The following is a 22,905-nucleotide window of genomic DNA, read 5'->3' on the forward strand; positions in this document are numbered from 1 at the left end:
GGAAGAAACCCTATGCTTCTCAGAGTTCAGTCTGCATGTGGATTGCATAGAAACTTATAAAAGGGCAACTCTGATTTGGTAGCTGTGGAGTGAGGCTGATGTTCTGCATCACTAAGTGGCTCCAGGGTGATGCCACTGCTGCAGGTCCACCAATCACACTTCGATTATCAATGCCTTAATCGACTGTAATCCATTGGTACAGGTCTTGGCTGAAAAGGATTCAGAACCAGTCCCTTCTCAGCAGTGATGGGGGTAGAGAAAAGAGGAGCAAAGGATCTGGGAGGAATTAGTCTGCCTTGCAGAGGTGTGGGAGGGACATGCATGGCAGAGTGCCCTGTGTTTGCCATTCCATAATAAGATGGTCTCCAAGTTCCCTTCCATGTCAAGGATTATAAGAGTGTATCATTCCAGCCAGACCCTAAGGTGGTATGGTGGCTGAATTATTATGCAAATCAAGACTATTAAGTAAAGTAAATAGCAGAGCTGACAGCCTATGTAGTATTAACTGAGGAGAACCAAGAATGGTTTCCTTTAATTCCTAATTTTAACCTCCTTTAACTCACCCTCTTATGCCCTACTTGGCTAGTGGTTGACAGTTTCCTTTCTCACTAAAACTTGAGATGCTCCAGGATGGCAGAATTAAGCCACTATCAGTCCCTACACCCAGTGGGAATGGATCAGCTCTTCTCCACATGGAGAAATCTTAGAGACCCTAGGGGTGAGGTCATCTGAGTTCTAATCCTGACCCTGCCACCAACCGGCTGTGCAACCTTATATAGTTTGTATAGTTTCCTTGGGCCTCAGTTTCCTCTCATCTATGATGAAGGGGGTAGGTCAGGTGGGCACTAGGGTCCTCTGGGATTTAATAGCTCAGTATTTTGTCGGAAACAGGAAGAAGGGAATTAATATGGGCCTCTGAGGTAGAGGGAGGTTGGAATCACTAGCTTTCTTTTTTTTTTAATTTTAATTAATTTATTTTTTGAATCACTAGCTTTCAAGTGACATCTCCAGACCTGAAAAGTGCGACTCTTAATTCCTAAATGAGACGAGAGCTGTTAAACTGTCAGGAGAGTGCTAGGCAATGGTAAGAGCACAATGACTGTGAGACAGCATCCCCACTTTGCAGGGCCATGGTGAGGATTCAGTGGCCTGCCTGCAGTAGGTCCTCAATGAGTAGGGTATGGGGACACCAAGTGGAAAGGTCAGCTGCAGACAGGGGCTGAGACCAGCTGCCAATTTCGGATGTTGTCCCAGGCCAGCCCTGCTGTCCAGAATTCCCACTCTAGGATTTTACTCTTTCTTTTCCAATCAAATTTTACCTCAGGTTAGAGCTATTCAAGCAAGTTATTCAGATAACCAAGGCTAAAAATATATGACTTTGGCCAGGAATATCCAGCTAATGATGCCTAGTGCCTCTGTGTTGGCCCCAGTTAAGCAGCCACCTTCACGCTGTCCTGATCACCAGGGCTCTGGATGACGCATCTCCAGCTCATTCTTTCTCCTGTTCTAGAGACCAGAACCAGAATGTACTGCTGCTGTGGGTCAGTAGCTCCCCTCTTCCTCTGTAGTTCTTCTTCCCTCCTCACCCATTCTCTCTCTTCTTCTCCCCAGGCTTGCTGGCAACAAGTCTCCTCCCAAACCCCTGCCTCCTCTATAGTTCCCCACTCGCCTTTGAGTCTTTGTGATGGAAGCCTATTAGAGAGACTTCCTATTTTATGCAGTACTCTAATATTTCCCGCAGTTTCAAAGTGCTTGACTTGCCTGTTGGACTTGCCTCAACTATTCTTCACACTTGGAGGACCAGGGCTCAGGGGGATCAAGTTGGCTGAAGGCACAACTGTCAGAGTATATGGGTACAGATGAATCCAGAACTCTGGTCACTCTAAGGCCCTTTGTGGTTCTCTTTGGGAGCTGGTGTGTGTACTCACCCCTGTGTGCTGGTGGTGCTATTGGCAGGATGGGGTGTATGGCACACACAAGTGGGGTCTGGGGCAGGATGTGCTTTATGGAGTAACACAACTGTCAGCAGAGCCACCTCTTCTCATACCTGTAGCAAGAAGCCAGTTTGCTCAAATGCAACTGGAAAGAATCACCTCTTGACCCTGATTCTGACCAGGACCAGACCAGGGGTACTGTGGCTACATCTCTGTCTTGTTTTTCTCTCATCAAGTGCAGATCAGCAACAAGCCTGTTTGTAAACACGGATCCTCTCCCCCATTTCTGGGTACTTCCCTGCCCAGCTGTGATTATTAATTTTATGTGTCAACTTGGCTAGGCCATGGTATTCAGTTTCTGGACAAACATGAAAGTAGATGCTGCTGTGAAGGCATTTTTAGATGAGATTAACACATTCACATCAGTAGACTTTGAGTAAAGCAGATTACCTTTCATAATGGGTGTGGACCTCATCCAGTCCTAGATGTCCTGGAGGTCCTCTAGGGAGAGGGAACTCTGTCAGCTGACTTCCTTCAGATCTAAATGGCAATACCAGCTCTTCCCTGGATCTCCAGCCAGCCAGCCTGCCCTGCAGAGTTTGGACTTGCCAACTCCTACAATCATGTGAGCCAATTTCTGAAATCTCTGTCTGTCTCTCTCCTCTACTACCTATCCATCCATCCATCCATCCATCCATCCATTATCTACAGAGAGATAATAATATACACAACACCTGTTGGTTCTGTTTGTCTTGAGAACTTGATGGATATGCCATTTGAGGTGACCACAGAGTCCTGAGGAATAACCCAGAGACAACACCAATGGCAAACTGACGAGGATTGATCTCTTTATCTGTCTGAGGTGAGACTGGACACTGGTGGTTAAAATTCTGGACAGACTGGCACAAGGTGCATCCCCGTTGTCCTAATAACTTTTTGCTGTATCTAAGGGATATAGGGGTGGGACTGTACTTTCATAAATTCCCAGCTGAGTGTATGTCCTAGGTGTCATTTTTTTCACATCAAGTTTAAATACTTAATTTATCTTAAAAGTGAGATAATTTCTTACTTTACTATTTCTTCAGAGGAGACCATCAATATCTGTTCTGGGGTTCTGAAGAATCACACCCAATCAATGCAATCTGGGGATTGCTCTTTGTTAAATAGCAGGAGGAGGCCCAAGAGACAGGATCCAGGTCTAGGAGGCACATGTAAGTCCTTGTTTCTCTATCTATAAAACGGGCACAGTGATGGCTGCCATCACCATCATCACCATCATCATTGTCACCCACTGGACTACTACGGAGAGAGAGAAATGATCATAGAAATGTCCTCGTTCCTCCTCATTCTTTATCCCTTCTTGCTCTCTTTTCATTGGTTGCTTCTCAAGGGATGAATAACGCTCCCCCAGAACTAAGCTGGGAGTTAGCAACCAATACAGTACATCAATCTAAGCTAAAAGGTAAGGCTTTCAGGTCAGTAGGTTTTGATGTTTGTCTCCATTCCCCTCACCTCCAGCTTCTGCAATGCCTGAGCCATTCTAGCCCCTTTATTGGGTATGGAAGGGGCAGAGTGATTTTACTGATACTGCAGAGGAGACCCAGGATGGCTGACAGGAGGCTCAGGCACTACAGCAAGCCTGAGGTGGGGGTCGTTTTAAGGGGAATGGGGCTCCCTGTACCTCTCAGACCATACCTCATAGGTCAAAGGCCAAGAGACTTGGGTACTAACCCCAGATCTGCAATTAATCTTCTGTGTGAACTTGCACAGGCCACTGAACAGAACTAAGGCTTAGAGCCTTAGCTTCCTTTTTGTAAAATAGAGATGATATTACTGCTCTGTGTGCACATACACATACACACACACATCTTTTGATATCAGCATTAAAAAATCTTTTCCAGTTTTATTGAGAAATAATTGACATATATCACTATATAAACTTAATTAGGGCCTATGGCATGATGGTTTGAGTTAAGTATATTGTCAAATGATTATCATAATAGGTTTAGCTAACACCTATCTTCTCACATAGATTCAATGAAAAGAAAAGAAAGAAGAGAAGAATAAAGGAAAATATTTTTCTATGGTGACGAGAACTCTTAGGATCTATTCTGTTAACAACTTTCCTATATATCGTACAGCAGTGTTCACTATAGCCATCATGTTGTACACTGTATCCCTAGTATTTATTTATCTTATAACTGGAAGTGTGTACCTTTTGACCACCTTCTTGCAAGTCCCCCTCCCCCTGATCCTCATCTCTAGTAACCACAAGTCTGATCTCTTTTTCTAGGTGTTTGATTTTTTTGTGTTTGTTGTTTTGTTTTAAAGATTCACATAAAAGTGAGATCATACAGTGTTTGTCTCTGTGTTTGACTTATTTCGCTTAGCAAAATGCCCTCTAGGTCTATCCATGTTGTCCCAAATGGTAGGATTTCCTTGTTTGTTTTTTTAATGGCTGAATAATATTCCATATTCCACTATATATATATATATATATATATATATATATATATATATATACAAACTTGGGGCACCAGCATTTTTCAAGCTGAGATTGTTAGAATCACCTGCACCAAGTCCCCAAGGGTCTTGCTAACATGCAGACTCCTGGACCTTATCCTGGTCTTTACTGAATTAGATTTTCTGGGGCCAGGAATCTGCATTTTAACAAGGGCACCAGGTAATTCCCAGTGTCATATTTTGTCCCAATTATTCACATTTATGTTATTCCACTGAGAGAATGGAATTCTAATTCTAGTCTTACTAGAATAATGAACTGTCCACACACAGGCCACCGTCTCTTTTTCTTTTTAAATTAAAAAAAATATGTATCTTTATAACATCCTTGGGGAAAAACATGTTTTAGATAATTTACTCTTTTGAGGAGAACAGTGTTGTGGTAGAGGGACTAGGAAAAGTCTCCATTTCTCCACTATTCTTTGTATCCACATCACTTATAATGTGACATTGCCATATCTTCCATCAAAAGGTAGAGTCTATTTCTTTCCCCCATGAATCTGGGCTGCTCTGTGTTTTGCTTCAGCTAATAGGATGCAGGGAAAGTGATGCATGTCCTTTCCACTGGAAGTCTGAAAAGGTTCCACCTGCTTCTACTTTCCTGGATTCCAACCACTGCCCTGTGACAAGCTCAGGCTCTCCTGCAGGGAGGTGAGAGACCATGGGAGGGAGAGCCCTGATGCCTAGACATGGACATCCTAGATGTTTACAGCCCTAAAGCAGATAGCCCCCAAATAAGGCAGCTAAGTGAAGAGCAACAGAGCTGCCTGCTGAACCCACAGATGACCACAGATGCCTGAAATCCAAAAGAGCTGCCTAGCTGACCTGTAGACTGTAGTTTTAAAATATAGATTTTATTATGGCTCAGGTATGGTAAAACCAAGAGATCAGAAGATGACTGCCATTGAAAAGATAGTTTGTTATTCTTACAGATCCCGAGAGAAGGGTGCATACCATACCACAACACAGAGGGCCTCTTGGGGAAGCACCAGGGTCAATCAGGAGACAAAGGGAGAAGAGAGAAAAGTGAACAGGAGCTTTTATTGTAGTTTCCGTTTGACTGACACAGGGTAAGCATGCTCAGAGAAGGGTTGGTTAAAATTTGGTAATTTCAGCAGGCTCTGGGCTGTCCCTAGGTGTCTGATCCTGGCGCTGGGGTGATTAGGGCTGAAAAGTGAAAAGTGGCTCAAGTGTGAAAGCCAGGGAGGTGAAGAAGGCAGTTAAGGTATGGGCTCTGGAGTAGTCCATGTGAAAGGTGTGACCCTAGCTGAGTCATTTACTCTCTCTAAGAAACAGCTAACCTTGGGATGAGCAGTCTCTCTAAGATATCCAAGTATCAGAAAAGAAAAGGCAAGGTTAGTTCAACTGTGAGTAATAGTAAACAGATATTGTTTTAAGCCATTGGGTTTTGAAGTAGTTAGCGATGCAGCAACAGCTGATTCCTACAAATGCCAATGAGGAACGCTGACAATGAAAAGGTGGCTACTAAAATGTTAATATTTGGGCATATTTTCCAAAATTGAAGTTCAGGCAGCAGGAAGCAGTGGGGCAGGCTGCAGTGGCCACTGGCCATGGGCAACTTGCTTCTGTTCTAATACAACTAATTTACTAATAATTTTCCCAACTTGATTGTTCCAGTCAATTCAGCCTGGAGCTGTCATGGTTACTTCCCCATGTGGGGTCCTCCTGTCTCCTTACTCTCTTTCTCTCTGCAAAAAGTGGAGTTAGTTTAGGCTTAAGTGTTTACAAAACCAATGATAAAAACACTAAGCAGTTTGCTCTCAGGAAGTTATTTTTTAGACCTATGACTGTCTAGAAGGTGGAGTCTACCCACATATTTCACCCCTAATCAGGAACATGTAAGGAGCCACATGCAATACCCCCCAAAAAGCATATTTGACATTACAGAAACATTTAGTGTTATAAAATAAAAAAAAGCTATTAGTGTTTTTGCAGTACAGACCACCCAAAACAAAATTCAACAGAAATTTTGTGGGCAAAGGAAATATGTAAAAGATACAGTGATTTTCAGCTGGGAACATTTCCAGATTTGAGGGTGAGGTGGGAACAATGTGAGATTTATGCATTCACAAGAAGGGGCCTGGGTAATAAAACTTGAAACTCTCTTTTAGAAGACTAAATAGTGCACTATAATAGTGCTTTCATAGTAAGGGTTAAGTGGTCTTCCAGTAAGGATACTCAGTGAGATCTTAATAATGGAAATAACCGCTTCATATGTAGCATGTGGTTTCTGTGAACCACAGCTCTTGCCTTATTAATATCCCTGAAATACACTGAAATCCATTAAAAATCCCTTCTGCAGATTCCTAACTAAGAACATTTATTTCAGACAGGATGATTTAAAAAAATTAAAGCAAATACCAAACTTGGTCAAAATTAATCAAGTCCTCTGAACATTATTGGCACATCTCTCTGAAATGAATGCATCATGCAAATGACAAATGCATCTTTAAAGGAAAAACTCAGTTCAGTCTCCTAAGTAGGGAAAAATCTAGTCCTCCACCTCCTTCTGCATTTCTCTTTCCTGTGTGTCCCCTTTACTACTCAAACACTCATAATACTTCTGACACCAGATGTGTGTGGGGTTTCCTGCACATCAAGCGATTCTCTGTGACACCAGCTGGGTGTCCTACAATGTAACTGGCACAATTCTAATGCCATTTACATGGAGATAGCATCACATCCCATAGGTTGAGAGCTCAGTCCCACAAGCCTGCTCCCACCCCACTTCAGATGCCAACTGCAAGCAATATGTCCCTAGGTTACCCACAACTTCCATCCTATTTGGCTACAAATTGGGGGTTCCTGTGGCCTCTCCTTAAGGTTCGATTAATTAGCCAGAGCAGCCCACTGAGCTCAGGGAAACACTTACTTGTATTTACCAGTTTATCAAAGAATATAGTAAAGGATATAGATGTACAGCCAGATGAAGAGATATATAGGTTCGGGTCTGGAAGTGTCCCAAATGCAGGCGCTTCTGTCCCCATGGATATGGGTGTGTCATCCTCCTGGTATGGATGTGTTCATCCACCTGGATGCTTTCTGAACCTCCTACTATTAGGATTTTATAGAGGCTTCTTCATATAGGCATGATCAATATTAACTATATTTCTAGCCCCTCACCCCCTATATGAAAGGTTGGGGGTGGGGCTGAAAAGTCCTAGCTTCTAATCATGGCTCGACCTTTCTGGTGACTAGCCCCCATCCAGGAGCCACCCAGAGTCATCTCAGTAAATCAAAAGATACTCCTAACATTCCTATCACTTAGGAATTTACAAAGGTTTTGGGAGCTCTGTGTTGGGAATGAGGGGCAGGACAAATGTATGTTTTCTGTTATCTAGTAGCATCTCACTCGGCTTTGGTGACAGGAGTTAACACTGCTTCCCAAGTTTGTTGCACTGGTGACTGCAGTGGTTCAGCCAGGAAAAAGTTCATCTCTGGTTTTCCAAAACCAGTTGGGAAGCAACTCCCTATACCTGCAGAGTTTCACATGATTTACCAAAGGTTTCAGTTGAAATCCATCCCATGAACCACTTCTGAACAAGCAGCAAGGAGGTGATGAAGATGATATCAGGGGAGGGGAAATTAATTGCCTGAGCACAGAAGGAAGTGTAAAGGAGTCAAACTGCTCTCCAGAGGGTGAGAGCTGGGAGGGTAAATATCCCTCCCCTAAAATTCCTGGCAGGTGTTTCCACCAAATGCCAGATGCCTGAGGACGCAGCCATTTTGCTAGATGGGGGAGGGGACGGGGGCAGAGATGGGGCTGCTGAAGGACAGAAGATACACACTTGGCACTAAGGGTTCTTGCATCAATTAGATGATCTTAGGGTAGTAGGGTTCTTGGGGCCTGGCTGTGTTGCTATATTCAGGGGAAAAATCCAATCCGTGGCAATGCCTAGGGACAAAGTAGCTATGTTCCATACCAATGACCCTGGAGCCCCTCTCTTCTTCCTCAGCACTGTGCATGGCAGTGCACAGCACCTCCTTTCCCTGGGCTCCATCAAACCACACCCTACAGTGCCTACAGTGATGTTCAAGTGGTCTATTTGTAGAAACTATGCATGAGAATTTGGTCATAAAAAAGTGAGCATGTGAAAGTAAAAAACACATGGTGTCATCCGTTCTCAATGTCTTGCCAGGGGTCAGGTACAGACAATCTCCCTCTTCTAGACAGTTTCCCTCTATGATGAACTTACTATAAAAGTGACTTATCTTCCTGAATCCACATTGTTCAGGCTGTTTCAGTATCTGCCTATGTCCCTAGAGTAAACTTGGTATAGTTGTTTTTCTAGCAAAGGGAAGAGTTGGGAGTGTTATCTAGTTGCTCCCATTAGCCCTCCCTAAGGTCACTGAGAGCCTTCTGCTGGGTGGCAAAAATGGGGGGAAAAAGTGTATGGAAACTATATGGAAAAAATATGACCTTTTGGGGTCAGCTTTTCAAAGAGTCAATTACAGTTGAAATTAGGAGACGGAAGGAAGTTAAAGACTGGAAGCAATAGCAAGGCATGAGATTCATCCAGCCTCCAGATATATATTGAGCACCAACTTGAGCCAAGCACTATTCTAGGTCTTGAGATTACAGAATCTAAATTGGAATTTGAAACTGGATTCAAATGTACATAAAAACGGGCCAACGTAGATAATTGGTGTAGGGACTGAAGATACTTCTGCAGACTTTGAAGACCCCACTGGCAGTGGCAGTGGAGGTGGAGGTGGGCGTGGCAGTCCTTAATACGGATGTTGCCTCTGTCACTGGGGATGCCCCAAGTGCCCTTGTCCTGAAGTGCCCAGAGAAAGACCTGTGCCATCTATTTTCAGATCACGAGGACATTTGGTGGGCTGCTCTGACGAATTTCCTCTGCTGTAGAAGGAGAGGGGCTGTTTATGGATTTCTGGAGGAGGGACTGTTGCCTGATTCTCTTTGCTTGCCCTACTCAGAAAAATGTTCAGATTTCTTTTTAAGGCGATGCATGCAGGATCATTCTATTGCAAGCTATGCATATGTATCTGTTTAATTTTAACTCAAGCTCTTTACCAAAAAGCAAGTTCATTTACTCAGAGCCTAGACAGAAGGCTTTCCCAGTCCTGACACCTTGCTTATTTGCTACTTAAAGTCTTTTGGAAGAAAAGAACAGATTTTTGCATTTTGTTCCCTTTCTTACTTCAGAAATTAAAAAAAAAAAAACCCACACAACTGTCCTAATTGGAAAGGATTCTTGATCTATTTCATTGCAGTCTGTTTATTTCTGGTAAGTATCCAGAACATTTGGCCCCTACCCCTGCCAAGGCTGCTCTCCAACAACATTTCAACTTTGTTCCAGAGCAGTTGGAGTTTCACAGCAGCCCAGAAATCTCTGTAGAGAGCCCCAGGTGACATGCTGGGGCATAGGTCTCCCCTCTCCGGCCTATTCTCAGCTTCCTTTTAGGCCCACCCAAGCTGCTCAGTCACAATGGCTCTCCTGTCTTCTCTGTTCTGCCCACCTCTCCACATAGAGTTGCCCCACCCAGCTGTTGCCACACTCTGTGTGCAAGCATGGGAACTGGGAGATTGTGGGGATCAAAATCTAATTCTGGAACCAACTAGAGTCCCTGGTGTATTGCAAGAACCCAGGACAATTCCAGCCTGTGCAGAGCTGCATTGGGTTAAGCTGTGGATGGTAAGATTGGAACAGGGCCAACAGTGAAGTTGTAGCATACAGGCTAAAAACAAGGTTTCCTCATAAACACATGACACAGATGAAGTCATCATCAAGAATAGCCTTAAGGATTGGTGGAGGAGTGGAAAGTCCACCAAGATAATAGGCAGTCATGGTGGGGATCCTTATTATGAGGCATCAAAAAAAGGACCCTAGAGGGCAGCCCTGGTGGCACAGCGGTTTAGTGCCACCTGCACTGCAGCCTGGGGTGTGATCCTGGAGTGTGATCCTGGAGACCCGGGATCGAGTCCCATGTCGGGCTCCCAGCATGGAGCCTGCTTCTCCCTCTGTCTGTGTCTCTGCCTCTCTCTCTCTGTGTGTCTCTATGAATAAATAAACAAAATCTTAAAAAAAAAAGGACCCTAGAGATGATCTAGACTGAAGGTGGTGCACTAGGAGCCTGCAGATATATTCTACTTGACCCACGAAGTGTGTGTGTACATGTGCATTTTGCATGTGTGTGTGTGCGCACAAGTACATGTGTGTATGTGTTTTCCCCCAAGTTGACATAGTATGCTTTTAGATAACACATATGCTCTCTACTTTGCTTCACTAATGTATATTACCATATTACCTGCTGGAACAGTCATGTAGGGGCCAGAGAGGGGCATGCAAATTGATACAGGAAGAATGTACCTCCATCATGCCTCAAACTGCACTCTGCTGAAAGCTTTTCGAAGGAGAACACAGAAGTTTTGTATTAATTTCTCCAAATGGTCAGACTTGGAAATGAGCATGGTAGTGGTGCTTCCCTCCCCTCATAGAAATCACAGCTTCAAAGAGTTCCATTTGCTATAGACTCTAAAACATGCTTAGGGGCTGTCAGGAGGAGAAACCTTGCAGGAAGAGGTGCAGGAGTGTCTAGGAGCCAGTAGCAGCAGGGCTTAGAAAGTGCAAACAAAATTAAACTTCCTGCAGGTGAGCTGCTTACCTGCCCCCTGTTGCACTGGCTGGTGAAAGACCTAGAGGTTTAAGGGCTGGAAACAGAAGCTCTTGTGGAACCAGTTTGATTCAGAGAAGCCAAGGAGGCAGAGTTCCATAAAGAATCACATAGTATTTTCAAGAAGCAGTCTGTCCCTGTGGAAATAGAGAACGAGAGGTCCTTTGGGATCAAGGATTCTAGAAGGCTGCTTTTGCCTCACCCCTACTTACAGCCTCCCGCAGAAAGCTTTATTTAGGAAAGTCCAACTCATATACTCTATAAGTAATGAAAAAGAAAACAGAATAGCTCCCAAGCAAGCATACCGTAAGACACAAAGAACAGCAAATCATGTCACAGAAGAACATGCACCAGAAAAATGTGACCTGGAAGAAATGAAATTATGATCAAACATCCCTCCGCGAATTAGAGACAAAGCACAACCAAAAAAACCTTAGCAAAATAATGTGGTCTCTAGAGGGAAACCACAAAGCACAAATGCAAGTACTCAAATACAAGATGACAAGGCAATGAGAGGTGATGAGATAGGACTAGAAGACTCAGGAAAGATAGAAAAAATAAAGCCATCATCACACGAGCGAAGACAAAATTGGATGGAGCTAAAAAGCAGTGAAGTCACTGCAGCAAATGCTGTGCAGGAAGCCAAGGGCAGAAATATGAAATGCAAACTACATGAACTAGAGATGGGAGTTTAAAACAATCAAAGGGGACATGACAGTGATAGCAGAAAGTCAAAAGAAAGCCAGCATATGCAAAATTGGGGTCCCTGAAGAAACCAAATAATACAAAGTAACAAATATTTTAAAATATAAAACAAAGCATTTCTCAAAATGAAACAAGACTTGAATCTACTTGTTGGATGTTCACACCACTTCCCACAGAAACCTGATCCAGGACAGTCACCATATGAGACATAGTCTAGTCTAATTATTGATGTAAAGAGAGCATCCTCTGGGCAGTAAAGCATACAAAAATCAAGTCACTTACAAAGAGAAAAAAAAAATCAGATTGAACTCAAATTTCACCCAACAGCGTTTAACATTAGAAGAAAATGGAGAGGGTTGCCTCGGGGGCTCAGTCAGTTAAGCATCTGGCTCTTGGTTTTGGCTCAGGTCATCATCTCAGGGTGCTGAGACTGAGCCCCACATCTGGCTCCGTGCTCAGTGAGAAGTCTGCTGGAGATGATCTCCCTCTGCTTCTCCCTTTGCTTGTGAGCTCTCTCTCTCTCTAAAATAAATAAATAAAATCTCTATATAAAAAAGAGAGAATGGAGAAACACTTAGAAGATATTTAAGGAAAGTGCAAACCAAGAATTTTCTATCATCCAAGCTGTTCGACAATTATAAAGCCTATTGCAAACCATTTAAATATGTAGGAACTCAGAAAGTATTGTTTCCATGAACCTTTCTTGAGGAAACAACCAGAAAATGAACTTCATCCAACTGAGACTCAACTGCAGAAACTTTAGCCAAGAGTGTGACTGTAAGCCTTGATTATATTTAGGTTTGGATCTAAAAGTAAATGTGAAGTGGGGATTGGAGTAACAAAATAGAATATAAGTGTCGTATGCTCTGACAATGTAGAAATAATACAACTGGCAAACACTGGGATGGGAAAAGGTAAAGATGTCAGGAAGCTCGCGATGGCCTTATCTATAAAATCAGGGACATAGAGGGAAGAATTTAAAGACTCAAATAGCAGAACATATCTTTTTAAGAGTCCAAAGTAAAAACTAATCAAGATAATATTATTGACTAAAGTAGGAAGTGGACAAGAGATAGAAGAAAGGGAAGAAAATACATATGAATTTTATTATTGCTCAAAACAGTTTAAAAAGCAGATGATTGAGGATTTTGTCTGACAATTATAAAGATAATCATTAAAACAATATTACAGTTCCCCTTCAGTATCAGAACTTGTTTCTCTTCTCTCGAAAACTTTTCTCTTCTCTTCCCCTTCCCTCCTTTTCTCTCTCCTCTATTTCTCAGCCTGTACCCCCACCCAAGAAAACAAACAGACCTTATATTGAAAGATTTAAAATACTGTACTCAGAGAACAAAATTATATTTTCCAATAAATACTGTTATAATGTCTATATTATCCAAAGCAACCCACACATTTAATGCAACCCCTATCAAAATACCAACAGCATTTTTCACAGAGCTAGAACAATCCTAAAATTTGAATGGAACTACGAAAGACACCAAATAGCCAAAGCAATCTTAAAAAAGAAAAACAAAGCTTGAGGCATCACAATTTCAGACTTCAAGTTCTATTACAGAATTGTAGTGATCAAAACAGTACAATACTGACACAAAAATAGACACATACGGGCACGTGGGTGGATCAGTCGGTTAAGCATCTGCCTTCAGCTCAGGTCATGATCCCATAGTCCTGGGGTTGGGCTCCTTGTTCAGTGGGAAGCCTGCTTCTCCCTCTCCCTTTACATGCTGCTCCCTCTGTTTGTGTGCTCACTCTCTCACTCTCTCTGTCAAATAAAATAAATAAGATCTAAAAAAATTAGACGCATAAATCAATGGGACAGAATTGAAAACCCAAAAATGAACACACAATTATACGGTGAATTAATCTTCAATAAAGCAAAAAAGAATTTCCAATGGCAAAATTAATGTCTCTTCAACAATGGCATTGGGAAAACTGGACAGCAACATGCAAAAGAATAAAACTGGACCACTTCCTACACTACACATAAAATTAAATAAAAAATAGATTAAAGGATTAAAGACCTAAATGTGAGACCTGAAACTATAAAAATCCTAGAAAAGAACACAGGTAGTAACTTCTTTGACATTGGCAATAGCAACGTCTTTCTTGGTATATCTCTTGAGACATGGGAAACAAAACCAAAAAATACATAAAATATAAAAAATAAATTTAAAAAACACCTTATTGGAACTACATCAAAATAAAATCTGCACAGTGAAGGGCACAATCAACAAAACTAAAAGGCAATCCACAGAAGATATCTGCAAATGACATATCTAATAAAGGATTAATATCCAAAATATATAAAGAACTTATAAAACACAACAATCCAAAAATGAAAAATCTGATTAAAAAGTGGGCAAAAGACATGAAAAGGCATTTTTCCCAAGAAGACATACAGATGGTCAACGGACACATGAAACGATGTTCAGCATCACTGATCATCAGGGAAATACAAATCAAAATTACAATGGGATATCACCTCATACTTGTCAGATTGGCAAAAATTGATAACAGGTATTGGTCAGGATGTGGAGAAAGGGGAACCCTCTTGCCACTGTTGGTGGGAATGCAAACTGATGCAGCCTTTCTGGAAAATAGTATGGAGGTTCTTCAAAAAGTTAAAAATAGAACTACCCTATGATCCAGCAATCTACTACTATGTATTTGCCCCCAAAATACAAAACTACTAATTCAAAGGGATATATGCACTCTGTTTATAGCAGCATTATCTATAATAGCCAAATTATGGAAACAGCTCACATGTTCATTGGCTGATAGATGAATAAAGAATAGGTGAGGTGTGTGTGCATGCATGTGTATGTGTGTGTGTGTGTGTGTATATATATATATATATAATATATGATACATATAATGGAATATTACTCAGCCATAAAAAAGAATGAAATCTTGCCATTTGCAACAACATGGACAGAGCTAGAGTATTATGCTAAGTGGAGTAAGTCAGTCAGAGAAAGACAAATACTGTATGATTTCACTCATTATGGAATTTAAGAAACAAGACAAACAAGCAAAGGGGGGGAAAGAGAGAGGCAGACCAAGATACAGACTGTTATAGAGAACAAACAGATGGTTACCAGAAGGGAGGTGGGTGGGGGAATGGGTCAAAGAGATGATGGGGATTAAGGAGGGCACTTGTGATGAGTACCTGGTGATGTATGGAAGTGCTGAATCACTACATTGTGTACCTGGAACTAAAATTACACTGTATGTTAACTAACTGGAACTTAAATAACTTTAAAAAAAATACAGATCTTCTTCAATTTACATAGGGCTATATCCCAATAAACCTATCATAAATTGAAAACAATGTAAGTTGAAAATGCATTCAATGCACCCTAACCTCCCGAACATCACAGATTATAGCCCAGCACACCTTAAACATGCTCAGAACACTTACATTAACCTACAGTTGGGCAAAATCATCTCTCACAAAACCTATTTTATAAGAAAGTATTGAATATCCCAGTGATTGGAGAATACTATGCTGAAAGTGAAAAGCAAAATGGTTGTATGGGGATAGAGCAGTTGTAAATATGTTGGTTGTTGATCTTTGTGATCATGTGGCTAAGGCAGGTCTGTGGCTCCATGCCTCTGCCCAGCACTGAGAGAGGATCAGGCCACAAATCACCAGCCCTGACAAGGTCCAAATTCAAAATCTGAAGCATGGTTTCTACTGAATGTGTATCACTTTTGCAACATCTTAAAGCCAAAAAAATCATTAAAGTGTAACCATTGTAAGTCAAAGACCATCTGCAATGTGCCAGATCTAAGATCAAACTCCTACTAAGAAACATAAATGGGATTATTAAAATAAATGATTCACATTGTAACATAAAGCACAGCCAAATCTTATGCTGTTTAAAAGCAACATATCTCAAAAAAAATAAAAAATAAAAGCAACATGTCTCAGGTAGTAAATAAATCATTAAGGTTGAAAATGAAAAGGATGGCCAACATGTACCAGACAAGCACAACCGAAAGAAAGCAAGTACTGTCAGTTTACCTTCAAAGAAGAGTAAATTCAGGACAAAAACCATTAAATGAGACAAAGAAGAGGGTATTATAATGTTAGAGAATGCATTGCACAATGAAGACAGAATAATGAATGAATATCTATGGATAAAATCACAGGGCAGCAATATTCCCAAGGCAGAAATTACAGAAGATATAAGGAGAAACAGAAACACACTTGTCATAAGGAAACTTTTCCATCCTGTTAATTCATGTCAGAATTAATGTCAAATAACAAAAGAAGTCAAAACTAAGAATGTTGATCTGATTAATATATGTCAAAATCTACATGCTGAAAATGAAGGATCTACCTTCTTTTCAAGGGTCAAGGGAACACACATGAAAAGTGACCACATGATAGACTACAAGGAACATCTTAATGAATTTCCAAAAGGAGAAACAGTACAGGCAAAATACTCTGATCATAAAATGGTTAGCCTAGACACTAATAACTAAATAGAAACTAACAGAAGAAGATTCTTCTATCTGAAATTTTTAAAAAGATAAACAAATCTCTCCTAAATATCTCTTAGGTCAAAAGAGAAAAATGCATGTCAAATTGCAGAGATTTTAGGAAATGACAATCGAAAAAATGATACAGGGATCCCTGGGTGGCGCAGCGGTTTGGCGCCTGCCTTTGGCCCAGGGCGCGATCCTGGAGACCAGGGATCGAATCCCACGTCGGGCTCCCGGTGCATGGAGCTTGCTTCTCCCTCTGCCTGTGTCTCTGCCTCTCTCTCTCTCTCTGTGTGACTATCATAAATAAATAAAAATTAAAAAAAAGAAAAAGAAAAAATGATACAACACAACCTGTGACTTACAGCTGAAGCAGTGCACATCATTAAATGTTTGAGTCAATAAAAATAGAAAGGATAAAACAATTATTTAAACATCTAATTCAAGTTTTAAGACCCTCACTCTTTTTAAACCCAATCATCAACTTTAATGTGTTATATTAAAGTAGACTTACAGAGGCATAATTGATGTACAATCACCTGCACACATATTTAAACCCTATAGTTTGGCAAGTTGTGACATACATATCCACCTGTGAAACCATCACCACATGAGCATATCCACCCCCTCAAATGTCTGACGTTCTTTTGTAATTCCCCTCCCTTGCCTCTCCCACATCATCTCAATCACTGATTTAATTTCTGTAAATATAGATTCATTTGCACCTTCTAGAAGTCAAAAATATAAAATTATAAAGTATTATGTAGCTCCTTTCATTCAGCATAATTATTTTTAGATTTATTGAAATATTTACATGTAATGATATGATATCTTGGGATATGCCTCAAAACTACCTGGCAGTGGGTAGGGGGAACAGGTAGAGGTGAAATGAACAATAAATGTTATCATTTATCAGCAATAAATGTTAATTACTAAAGCTAAACCAGAAAGTTCATTTTACTATTCTGGCTACTTATATAAATGTTTCAAATTTTCCATAAGAAAAAGTTCTTAAAAATTACTTCTGGGGGATGGGGTAACAAGGTGATGAGCATAAAGGAGGGCACGTGATATAATGAGCACTGGGTGCTATATACAACTGGTGAATGACTGAACTCAACTTCTGAAACTAATAATACACTATATGTTAATTAATTGAATTTAAATTAAATTAAATTAAAAAATATTACTTCTGCTCCACCTTACTATTCTTGTACTATTTAATGTTACTGCATATCTTAAATTCTTGTCTATTACTGTTATTCGAAATAACTGTCCTTGAATTTACTTTTTGAGGTTTTAAAATCCAAACTTTATATCTTCAGGACTCTAGAACAGTGGACCAATTCTACTTAACAACAGAATGAAACAAATCCTCCACTTGAGTTGAGTTTTTAAAGTGCTGGTTGCTAGACTTCATGAATACTCATGTCCAAGGGAAGGAACATTTGAGCCCACTAAATGTTTTGTGTCTTAAAGACACAGCAGGTGAGATCGGCATCAGATGGCCAAGTTTTCTCTGAGGGAAGACACATTTGCAGAACTGGGGAATTTGCCAACAAACATGGTGGTCTTGTTTCTCAGGGGAAGGAAAGCATGAGTGAAGACTGTGGGCCAGAGATGATGTAATTAGTTATTATCAATCAAATCATATAAACAATGAACCACATAAACGATGTAAACAGTCTACCATATGAACAATGTAAATAATGAACCATAATGTGTACACATTATTTTTTCAATTAAAGCATTATCTTTAAAAGTTAGTAAAATGAAAATGGCAAAAGGAAACAGACTAAAACAGTGCTCCAGCTTCCTCTGGTGTTAATGAGAATTTGCTTGTTAAGGAGAGCTGGCCACTCTTCCTCTTATACTGAATGACTCTACGTCTGCTCCACTTTCCTGTCTGAGAAAAGCAGGCAGCACAACTTGCTTATGGTGTTTAATGTGTGTCAGAGTCAGTTATCTCTAAGTGGGTTGCATTTGTGGAATGACTGGTGTGGTAGACTGTTAAATTTGTAGCTCCCAAGGAGCCCTGCCTTCCAGCACAGTGTCTCTGGGCTTGGCCATATGATGGGTTTGGGCAAATGGTCATTAGCAAAAGGGGTGCAAGCAGAGGTTTGATCCATGCTTGCAAAGCAGGGCTTATCCTCTTGGAATGCTCTCTCTTGGAGGCAGCTGCCATGCTGTCATGAAGCTCAAGCTAGCCACAAGGAAAGATCATGTGGATTGAATGAGAGGGCCCAGCCTTTCAGCCAACTCCAGCCAGGTACCAGTCATACAAGCAAAAAGCCATCCTGGATGTCCGGTCAAACCAATGAATCATGAGAAATAATAAAATGGTTATTTTAGGCCAGAAAATCTGAATGGTTTCTAACACAGCACTAAATAAGTGAAAGAATTAGTATATACATGACTCTGTGTGTTTCTGGAAAGTCAGTGAATATTTGCACAAGTGAGCCACAGGTTAAGAGAATTAGCAATGAAAACAAAATTTCTACAACTACTAAGATAATTACTTGTTTTCAGCACAAAATAAAATTTAGGAAATCCCTCTCACACATACCTTTCCTGGAATATATCTATTGGGTGGTGGTAGCCGCCCAAGTAAAAGCATGCCCAGAAATGCCCAGAGAAGGTGATGCTGGAAAGGTCTGTGGATAATGAGCATTACTCCAGGTTAACGTGACTGACCACAGCTCCTTGGCATAATAAAACACCATGGTGGAGTCAGCCTTGCTCTGCTCAGTCCATTTCACAGAGCAACTGTGAGCTGTTTGGGGCAATGCTGCAGAGAAGAAAACCAGGCCCAGATCCAGAAAGGCTGCAGAGGTGTTGGAACCCCTAGTGCTGAAATAAGCCTGCAGCAGCTCTGGAACACACTGGCTTCTAGACACCAGGTTAGGAAATTGAGCCAAGGGCTGATGGGGTGCTTCACAATAGTGGAGGCCACAAACCCCTAACCCATGGACCTGTGCAACAGAAGGAAAAACCAAAGAGAATGAAATCATTGCGTGAGGGCCTTGCCCTTGCCTGCATTGCATTCACTTCCCATATATATTCTGTTACAAAGCGAGTGAAATTGTTCTAGCTCACTGCAGTGGATGAAAACAGACTCCACCCACCATTTCCTGGGTGTGGGTGCTGTGGGCAGATGCCAGGAGGAATTTAAAAGAAGTCATGCTATTTTGGGTATTATAATTTGCCAGAATGCCAAGGCAGTAATACGTCTGCCTGTGTGAAATTCCCACTCTTTAGACACTGGGCTTCGTCCCGGCGTTCACATTGTTCTAGCTCACTCTGTGAAGTCACTCTGTGGCCTTTCTCCTTACAATTCTCGTTTCAACACAGGGACTTGTGCTCTGACCTAGGGGCAGCCTCCTGCCTGGCCAGGCTACATTCAAATCTCTAGGTGCTTTTACCTAATGGGCTACTGTGAGGGGAAGACAGGACTAGGGTGGCATCATCAGAGCTGCAGGCAAATCTGAAGTTTGCCAAGAAGGTTCCAGATTGATCGGCTCTATCCCCAGTGGTGACTGAATCAGGAACTGAAAGAGAAAACTCAAGAAGAGTGGCTGAAGGGGTCAGGCCAGGCCAGCACTGCCCTGACCAGTGCAAATCAGGAAAAAGAGGTCATTCAGAAAAGAAGGGAAGGCTATTTTGGGGAAATAAAAGGCAAAATGGATGTCACTAGATGACAGGACAGACCTCCAGTAATAGGGGTGTGTGTGTGTGTGTGTGTGTGTGTGTGTGTGTATTTCATTTTGGAGAATTTTGCGGAGCTCGGAGGCAGAGCCCTATTTTTAGTGTCTATTGTGTGAGGCTTTGGCAGGGATGTGCATAGCTGCAGTTTTCTTCTGACAATGATTACATTTTAAATAGAGAAAGAAGGTAATGAGGGCAAAAATAATAACTATTTTCAGGCCTCAAAATTCAGGGTATTTGAAACAGGGTTTTCTAAAATGCCAGCCTTGGTAGAAGAACCATTTTTCCTTCTTGCCTTTCATCCAAGGCCTCCTAATAGATGATGCTCCGGGGGGAGGCAAGGCAGCATTCTTTTCCTCCCTATGTCCCGTTCAGGCCCAGCTGTCTGATTTCCACTATTTAACAAGGGAGGAGGAGAGAGGAAGCAGGGACCCACCCACCATGGAGATTCTTCAACTCTGTGCTCAGAATTGCTGGGGGCTGCCAGAAGTGCAGATTCCTGGCCCCAGCTCTAGTAGGGTCTGCTTCCATGGCTCTGGGCGAAGACTAGCAAACAGAATCTGTCCCCCTGAGTGTTTCCAGGGGACCGAGTGTGGACAGTCCTGAACCCCATTTTGAGAAACCTCCCTTTGTACGCATAGGTTCATGAACTTAAAGGAGTCTGAGATGTGCAGAAGAGGGCACTGACTCTAGAATTAGATGGGAATGAGAGATGGTGTGGGCAAGACCATTGTGATATTGTGATTTATAATAAGAAATATGTATTTGGTCTTTGTCCCCATTTCTGAATCAGGATCCTAAGACACTTGGAATTTCCTGAGAAGAGCCATAAAGATGCCTTTTGTTATATAAGGGGACTTTTAGAAGCATCTCAGGGTTGGGGGCTGGTTGCCAGTGAAACCAAACCTGAGATTAGAGGGTCAGAATTGTCAGTCCCAGCCCTGGACCTCCCAGGAGGAGAGAGGGGTCAGAGATTGAGTTCAATCGTCAATGGCTAATGATGTAATCAATCATGTCTGTGTGATAAAGCCTCTATAAAAACCCAAAAGGACTGTGGACCCCCTCCAGTTATGTTGAGTTAGAATCTCTGGGGATGATGGGATCTAGATTTTGTATTGTTTTAAAAGATCTACAGTTGATTCTGGTGCATAATCAGTATTGGCACCCAGTCATGGCATTGTCAGGTGCCCTTACTCACATTCTCTATCTTGAGTAGGAGGACAGTATGCATTTATCCAGGTTAGTGGCAAGAGACAGAAAACCAACTTAAAGTAGCTTATGCCAAAAGGGTCCAGTAGCTGCCATAATTGGAATGTTTCAATGGGTGGTGCTGGTGACTGGATCCCAGGGTTCTAGAGGGGCTTTCCAGATATTCTCTATCTTTAAGCTCTTGTTTCTCCCTATTATCTTTATCCTCAGACCAACTGTTTTTGGGAAGAGGCAGGGATGACTTCTCAATATCATGTTACAGAGGATAATTCCAGAGACATAGACATCACTAAAGAAGGCTCTCATTGGCCTACCTCCCCCATCCCCATGCCTGTGCTACAGGGTAAGGAATGGGCTGATTGGCTAGGCTGGTCAGGTATCAGATCTAGATGGGTAACAGTCATTTACTCAAATGAAAAGATCTGCAAAGGAAAAGAAGCAGAGACTGAAAAGTGGTAGTATCTACTGGAGCCCCGAAAGAGCATGCTAATAACCAACTTTTTTCTGAGCATCATGCATGTGTATAAGGCACACTGCGATAAGCACTTTACACACTCTGTGCTTTAAAATTTTATCACAAATCTTACAAGAGGTGTCCCTTGTCATTCTCATTTCCTAGAGGAGAAGACAAAGGCCTAGAGAGGTTATGTGCCTACACAGGCTTGCCAAGTTTGTTGGAAGAAACTGAAATTCAACTCAGGACTGTCTGATGCTAGAATCAAGCAGTAACCAGAACGGCTCTCAGCCTACAGGACCAGCATGAGCACATGGCTTCCCCTCCTCCCCTGGCTCACCTATAGGAACGTGGCTGATCATTACCCCTTTCTTATTCTTTTGGCTTAAATGATGCCCTCTTCCTCATTTTGAAGCATTCTGAAGGGCAATTATTGTGCTACTGACACCTTCTAGCAGTTTATGAATTTGACAAACCAACTGCAGTTCTGCACTGAAGTGTGCTTTGGCTCCTCTCTAGCAGATCCTCATTGTTAGCCAGCTGAGGGCCCTGCACTGGATTGTTCATAGACTTGAAGGTTGTGGAGGGCTGGAGGAACTACCACGTCCACTCACAGATGAAGTATCTCTGGGAAAATTGTTATAGGGGGCTTTTAAAAAATATTTTATTTATTTATTCATGAGAGACACATACAGCGAGAGAGGCAGAGACACAGTCAGAGGGAAAAGCAGGAGCCCGATGTGGGACTCGATCCTGGGACTCCAGGATCACACTGTGGGCCGAAGGCAGGCGTTCAACCGCTGAGCCACCCAGGGACCCCGTGTTATAGGGGGCTTAAAACAATTTTTTTTCATTACAAACCCTACTTCACACAAAAAGGAAAGAGGCAGTAGATCAAGTGAGAAATTCAAAGGTCTGCAGATTTAGAGAGAGTTCCTCTATGCCCCAATCCTTGCTTTTCTCAGTTCTCCCCTCCCTGACTCCTTGCCAGTCCCAGCATCTTTCTTGCCCCCTCTCCTAACCCCTCCTTCTTTCCCTCTGCAGCAGCTCTATTATTTCTAAAGTACATTATGTACTTTTATGATTTGGTCTTCCTGCTGTGACATCAAGAATGAACTTTAATAGGAGTATAAACACCATTTTAAAATTCTTTTGCAGGCTTTCACTTTTTATATTCTACTGCGCGCTTGTCTCTCCATGAATAAACAA

The 22,905-nt window shown here is 41.8% G+C and overlaps 1 long non-coding RNA gene across 5 annotated transcripts in view; it reads right to left on the reverse strand.

The window, feature by feature from the left end:
- Positions 1-22,905, reverse strand: part of LOC111097706 — a 158,503-nt gene that overhangs the window by 55,296 nt on the left and 80,302 nt on the right. The window contains exon 1 of one of the 5 annotated variants that reach the window (XR_005365767.1): positions 11,103-11,231. The exons of the other annotated variants lie outside the window; for them this stretch is intronic. This is a non-coding gene — a long non-coding RNA (uncharacterized LOC111097706). Of the gene's footprint in view, positions 1-11,102; positions 11,232-22,905 lie in introns of those variants that run through there. 5 annotated transcript variants of the gene reach the window in all.

The sequence above is a fragment of the Canis lupus genome, chromosome 10 (genome assembly GCF_011100685.1).
Source record: "Canis lupus familiaris isolate Mischka breed German Shepherd chromosome 10, alternate assembly UU_Cfam_GSD_1.0, whole genome shotgun sequence".
In the NCBI taxonomy this organism is placed as follows: Eukaryota; Metazoa; Chordata; class Mammalia; order Carnivora; family Canidae; genus Canis; species Canis lupus.